Genomic DNA, 7,101 nt, shown 5'->3' with positions numbered 1-7,101 from the left:
ATTATTTCAGAGACCTGTTCTGCCATCATTCAGGTCCTGCAGAAGGACTATATGAAGGTAAGTTTTATCCTTTAGGATCACATTCTATGTATTTCATGATTGCTAATGTCTTGCATTTCTTTCCTCATTCCCTAATTACCATCATTGCAATATGCTCTAATTCATATACTCTGCCCCTTTGTCCTCATGCATATTTGCCTCACTAACTTCCCCACCATGCTCTTCTTGGCCCATAAAACTATAGTCTAGTCACTTACCAATGTCTTTTGTCAGCTCCATAGTATTGCTTTCCCCTAAACACCCCCTAAAATGTCTACAAATGTTATGTGTGTGCTTCAATTCATGCAGAGTGACTTTTTTTTTGTATTTTGGTTGTGCCAAACTCATTAGGAACCCCCCTCCCCCCAAGTGCTAGCTCAGCTGATAGCAATCCTCTATCTGCTGACTTTACCAAACCCAATACACACTATATCTACCTTTTTGATGGTCACATTTATGGATGAATTCACCAAAGCATGTAGTGCAAGGGCCTGCCTCAATACTTTCAAATGCTATCATTTTTTAATTTTTTTCCCCTATTATTCTCTTGATATGTAATAGCAGAATGTCAAAGTGCTTCCATTTTGTTTTCTTTTTGGTATTATGACACTTATTACCTGTCCGGTGGGCTGCCAATAGTGTAAGTAAGGAGGGGCTTCCCAAAGTATCACACATTATTTAGGCATTCAGCTCTCAATCAAGTGGAGAGGGTTACCTGTCCAAAACATCCCCCCCTCATTTTTTAGCAAGGGCCCCTATAGATGGGGGGATGGGGGGGTTTATGATTCTGATAAGGGGACCTTATACTTTAGGCTTTACTCAGTTCCCAAAATGTTATACTGATCTTGGCCAAAAATGTTGGTGTCTAATCTGCTTGCAATGTTGATTTTTAAAATTACTAATTTTTGGTCTTGTTTTACTCCACAGTGTCCTTCAACGCCACAGGAATGGCAGACTGTGGCCTCCCACTTTGCCAGTCATTGGGACTTTCCCAATTGTGGAGGTGCAATTGATGGGAAGCATGTCCGCATCGTCCCACCACCCAACTCGGGGTCGTACTATTTTAACTATAAGGGGTTTCATAGTATCGTGATGTTGGCGGTGGTGTCTGCAACCTATGAGTTTTTGTATGTGGACGTGGGGCAAAATGGACGGATGTCGGATGGTGGAGTGTTCTCCCGGACGGAGTTCTACTGGCATCTCCAGAGTGGCAGTCTGGGCTTGCCACCACCAGAGAAGAATCAGGAAGGACTCCTGTTCGTCTTCGTCGCGGATGAGGCGTTTGCCCTGGCGAACCATCTGATGCAGCCTTTCCCGATGAGGACCCTCACCCCAGACCAGAGGATTTTTAATTTCCGCCTGTCCAGAGCCCGAAGAGTGGTGGAGAACACCTTTGGAATACTGGCCAGCCGGTTCCGCCTTTTTTTAACGCCTATCCACATGGCGGAATACAAACTAAATCAAATTGTGCTGGCGTGCTGTGTTCTTCACAATTTTTTAAAAAGACATTCTGCAAACTATGCGGTCTCAGTTGTCCAACAAGAAGCAGACTTGCTGGAAAAATGATAACCTCACAGGCCTTGAAGCTGCTCATCCTGGCTTGCCCCCCCAAACCCAATACATGGACTACTTTGTGGATAGGGGGGCCATTGATATGACAGACAATGTCTGAGCGGCATTTTATGAATACATTTTTCTTTGAAACTCCAATATTTGTTTACATTTACTGCTTGGCTTGGTTTTAGGTGTCTCCTAGGTAAATTTATGTTTTTTCTTGTTGTGCCTTTTTCACCAACAGTGCAAACCCAAGTTCTGAGCGAGATTAGGGGACAGTCTCTTCTTCAGATAATGTTATTATGTTGTGGGTCTGCTACACACACACCTTGTTTTTGTTAACTAAAGTATGTAGTGCAGATAAAGGAAAAGGTCTGGTGTCCCCAGTGACACACTTCCATCTCTGTAACATATAACAAACAACAAAGGATTCGCCCTGGGACTTTAAATGAAGTGGGTACTGTTTCCGCCAGTAAACATAACAGTAGTAAATATAGTATATGGTTTATTCAAATACAATTGTTTACACGGATAAATAACACCAATGGTTGCCAATAAAAAAAATACATAAACAAGGAGTATTGGTACATAAATGTAGAAGTAGTATATAGTACACGGGCATCATACTACCCGACTAGTTTCGTGAGATCCAGCTCGTTCTTCAGGGGTGGATGTGTGTAACAATGTACCTAGGATGAACAAAAATATATATGTTTGGCAATATAGCACAGTATTGGTTATAAAGGCACAGGGTAGGAGGGGTTGTAGGCCCCCCCATACTTACCACTGAGCTTGGCCATGGCTCCAGGTGTGCGGCCTCGAGACGGCGGCAGCAGATGCCTCCCCAGGGAGCTGAGGGGGCAGAATCAAATGGGACCCCACCCAGGGCCAAACGGAGAGCAGGCATGGCAAAAGTGTAGTGATGTATCCCTAGGGTCCTCGTTGGTCGATAAAAAGTATAGGCTGTGAACATAAGTATGTTTGTCAGGCATCTAAAGTAGTAGAGTAAAATCAATAGATATTGGTATAAAGATAGGTATGCATGTATGCATGAAGGAAAGGCCTGAGCCAAAGGTTGTAGGGCCATGAAGATGGTTAGAAACCTAGGACAACAGAGGGGTACTACCAGGTGACAAAGTGGACAAAGAAAGAGGGGAAAGAGGTTAAATACAATTGTGTGGGTAGTGATGTATCCCTAGAAACCTCATTAGTCCAAAAAGCGTATAAGCTATAAACAAATATGTTTATCAGGCATCTAAAATAGTAAAGTAAAATCAATGAGTATAGGCATAAAGATATGTATAGCGAAGTAAGGCCTGGAACAAGGATGGTAGGGACATGGAGATGGTGGAAAACATAGGATAGCAAGGGGATACTAGCAGGCGACAAGATAAGAAAAGAAAAAAGGAGAAAGATGGACTTGTGTGGAAAAATCAACAGTATCCAAAAAATAAAAAAAAATAAAAAATAAAATAAAATTAAAATAAAATGAGAATAAGTGCTAATAAGATAAACAATGTGTAAGATATGCAAGTGTGCCTAAATAAAGTAAGTGTCAAAAAGGTGAATATAGTAAGTACCTGAGTAAGGTGAATATCCTGAGTATAAAAGTAATGAGACACAGCAAGCAATCTCCACAGCTGTGTGTGTCCTCAGTGAAGAGTGAAATGAAATCCAAGCCATGCCTGACCTCCAATTTAACCCCGGAAGGCCCCAGGAGGCTCCGCCCCCAACACCATGTGTGGATGGCTGACATGTGAGTGCAGAGGGCACCCACTGTCATAGGAAGGCACGCAGATGCAAGCGTAACCCCATGCCATCTGATGATATAGTGTGTCCAGCTGTGCCGACGTCTGCAAAATCGCAGACGCCATGCTTCTGAAGCCTGAACATGGTGCCGATGTGTAGGTGTCCCCATTCGCCTAAAAGCAGATGGGGACAGCAGGAGACATGAAAAAGCCTCCCTTTATACACATCGCAGCTCCCAATGCGAGACAAAAATCGCTAGCACCAACCGAGGAATCGCACAAAGAGCCAGGGTATATAACAATACTGGAATAAAAATTATGTTGGAGGATGAGTAACCTAGTATAGTATCAAAGTGTAACGATTGTTTATACATGTAAATGCTGGCGGGGGTGACAACAGACCAGGTTTGGGCTAATGGGTGTCTTCCACCCGGGTTCAATATAGAGATAAAGGAAAAGGTCTGGTATCCCCAGTGACACACTTCCATCCCTGTAACATATAACAAACAACAAAGGATTCGCCCTGGGACTTTAAATGAAGTGGGTACTGTTTCCGCCAGTAAACATAACAGTAGTAAATATAGTATATGGTTTAGTCAAATACAATTGTTTACACGGATAAATAACACCAACGGTTGCCAATAAAAAAAAAATACATAAACAAGGAGTATTGGTACATAAATGTAGAAGTAGTACATAGTACACAGGTATCATACTACCGACTAGTTTCGTGAGATCCAGCTCGCTCTTCAGGCATGGCTTGGATTTCATTTCACTCTTAACTGAGGACACACACAGCTGTGGAGATTGCTTGCTGTGTCTCATTACTTTTATACTCAGGATATTCACCTTACTCAGGTACTTACTATATTCACCTTTTTGATACTTACTTTATTTAGGCACACTTGCATATCTTACACATTGTTTATCTTATTAGCACTTATTCTCATTTTATTTTAATTTTATTTTGTTATTTATCCGTGTAAACAATTGTATTTGAATAAACCATATACTATATTTACTACTGTTATGTTTACTGGCGGAAACAGTACCCACTTCATTTAAAGTCCCAGGGCGAATCCTTTGTTGTTTGTTAAAAGTATGTAGTGCATAACTTACCAAAATCGTGCTCATTTTCATCCCCATGGCAGGAAAATGGCATGATTGAGAAAATTAACACATCACTGTGGGTGTTATTTACTAAAGGCACATCCACTATGCACTACAAGTGCACTGCAAAAGTGCACCTGAAACTGCACTTGGAGTGCAAAGTGGAGTTACCTTTAGTAAATAACACCCATTCTCACCGAAAACAACAATTTTAGTCCAAATACATCATTTGCGCAATGAAAAAGGAAGCCACACATTGTTCATAATTAAAATTTTTAATGAAAGCACACTCACATGTGTGTTTAGAAAAGGGTTTTACAACAAACCAACAAATTGGGTGTATCAAAAACATTATTTCAGGTAATTTTGGTTTACTTGGTGTTTTTGTGTAAACAGGCATGTATCAAAGCGTAACATACAGAACACAGGAACTTACAAAGTTCAACTTTGAAAAGTGAAGACAATATCAGACATGAGTATGTACAAACTGGGCTGATATTGCCTTCATCGCATGGGGTGTCACCCCTGGAAAATCCAAATTTGGAAGATGCACACAGTGTGTCAACATGTGCTATCTCCCATCATGAGGGATCAATGTACATGTTTTGGGGCTGCAACCCCTTCATCTCAGCCACTTTCCACAAAACACGTACATTGATCCCCCATGATGGGGGGTAGTGCATGTTGACACACTCTGTGCATCTTCCAAATTTGGATTTTTTTTAAAATACAAAAGTTGTGGTTTAAAAGCCAAAAAATAAAACCCTGCCTAGTTTGGGCTGTTTCATACTCTCCCCAAAACATCAATGATGTTCTTTATTTTATTTTTAACATCATTGTTTTGCTGTATATTTTCTAAATCCAGATTGCACCCCATTATCTCCCCAATCAGGATCTGGGCACTTTCACTGGTAAAATGGGATTCTACTTCAACATCACCTACAAAACAAAGTAAAAAAACACACCATGTATTATAAATATGGTGACATACATTTATGAGCTTACCGGACGCTGTGTTCTCCGACACTCACCTGTTGTGGTGACAATTTGTCCAACTTCAACGATCTCTCCTTCCTCCTCCTCCTCCTCCTCCTCCTGCTCCTCTGCTTCTGGTTTTGTAATTTGGCCATCTTTGGGAGGGGTGTGGTCCCTGGTGTCCTCATACTTGCTGAGTCTTCTCTCCCCTATGAGAATGTAAAAAAAGAATAATTAGCACACAGAGGGCAGAAATAGGAATATGAAACATTGCTTGGAAGTGTTGTACAATTGTGTTTTTTGGCCGAGTTCCAAGGTGAGAACATTATTGTGGACACTTTTTAAGCTGGAATACTTACCTGCAGAACGATGTTTCTTACGAACGAATTAAACCATGAACTTGAAAGTGGCCATTTTAATATGCACAACATGAAATCAAAGCACATGGAGCAGTATGCAAGCAAGAATAATGATATTAACACACGACAACTACTTACTTTTTTGAAGAACACGCTTGATACTTCTGTTCTGATTGTGCTCCCTCAGTTTCAGGTCTGACCAGCGTTTTCTCAGTTGATCCTTGGATCGGCGTACCCCAAAATTCTTCTGAAGACTCTTCACAACTTTAGTTATGATCTTGGCCTTTCTGATATTTGGGTTTGGGTAAGGTCCATACTTCCCATCATAGTGGGTCCTCTTCAATATGTCCACCATCTCCAACATCTCTCCAAAAGACATATTTGAGGCCTTAAATCTTCTCTTCCTTCTCTTCTCTTCCTTCAGGCTCCGGAATTTCCTCACCCTCCTCCTCATTAGTGGAACTCTGATTACGCACCTGCGTTCTCTCCGCCATGTGCTCTCCCCACTGCGCCGAAAGTGAAGGGGGGGGGAATAGTCTAGAAAGAACGTCAGGGGCGGGCGGAGTTTCACACATGCGCACTGTATATAAAACACAACACGCGTGTGTCGTCCGTACGATCTGTGAACAGAGTGAGGAGCTGACGCGACGATCGTGCAAACGAAGGTAACATTTTGAACTTGGTACATCACTAGACTAGACTGCTTCTATCTAGGCCGATGTTGGGACAAGATTAGGAGGGTTTATCATGGCATTATTAGTATTTTAGGGTTTGTCTTGTGTTGTGTCTTGCAGACAAGATGGATCCATTCAAAAAACACAATTTTATGGGTCTATTCCTGGAACTGTACAGGGAGATGCCCTGCCTGTGGCAGATCCACAACCAGTTTTATTACGACAGAAGAAAGAGGAATGCAGCGCTGGAGAAACGTCTTTCTTTGGTGCGGATCATGGTCCCCACGGCAGACATGGCCTATGTGTCTAGGAAAAGTGGTGTAATGAAGAGTACATATCTCAGGGAGAGAAAGAAGCACCTGGAGTCCTTGAGATCAGGAGATCCAGATGCCATTTATTACCCCAGGATGGTGTACTTCCAGAGGCTGCATTTTCTGGTAGACCAGGGGGTACCCAGGCCACCACTCTCCAGTCTTCCTTCAAGGCTTCCTTAACCCCCAGCTGAGGCTTCCAACGTCCAACCTGGGCCTTCCAGGCAGCAACATGTGGTGGGGCTCAGCTTGAGACAGGTATTGCATTGTTGAACATATTTCTTGTGGTACATTTAATGATGTTAACTAGATGTTCTTATTGATCGGTAAG

The 7,101-nt window shown here is 42.1% G+C and overlaps 1 long non-coding RNA gene across 1 annotated transcript; it reads right to left on the bottom strand.

The window, feature by feature from the left end:
• Positions 1–2,128: 2,128 nt before the first annotated feature.
• Positions 2,129–3,274, bottom strand: LOC143976026 (uncharacterized). The gene is made up of 3 exons (XR_013272458.1): positions 3,174–3,274; positions 2,378–2,556; positions 2,129–2,282 (listed from the first exon to the last, which is right to left on the bottom strand). It is a non-coding gene; the product is annotated as an uncharacterized LOC143976026 (long non-coding RNA).
• Positions 3,275–7,101: the final 3,827 nt, after the last annotated feature.

The sequence above is a fragment of the Lithobates pipiens genome, unplaced genomic scaffold, assembly GCF_037356315.1.
Source record: "Lithobates pipiens isolate NorthernLeopardFrog02 unplaced genomic scaffold, aLitPip1_a1.2 Scaffold_13, whole genome shotgun sequence".
Classification (NCBI taxonomy): domain Eukaryota; kingdom Metazoa; phylum Chordata; class Amphibia; order Anura; family Ranidae; genus Lithobates; species Lithobates pipiens.
The sequence above is the reverse complement of the archived record's forward strand: the minus strand, read 5'-3'. Positions and strand labels throughout refer to the sequence as shown.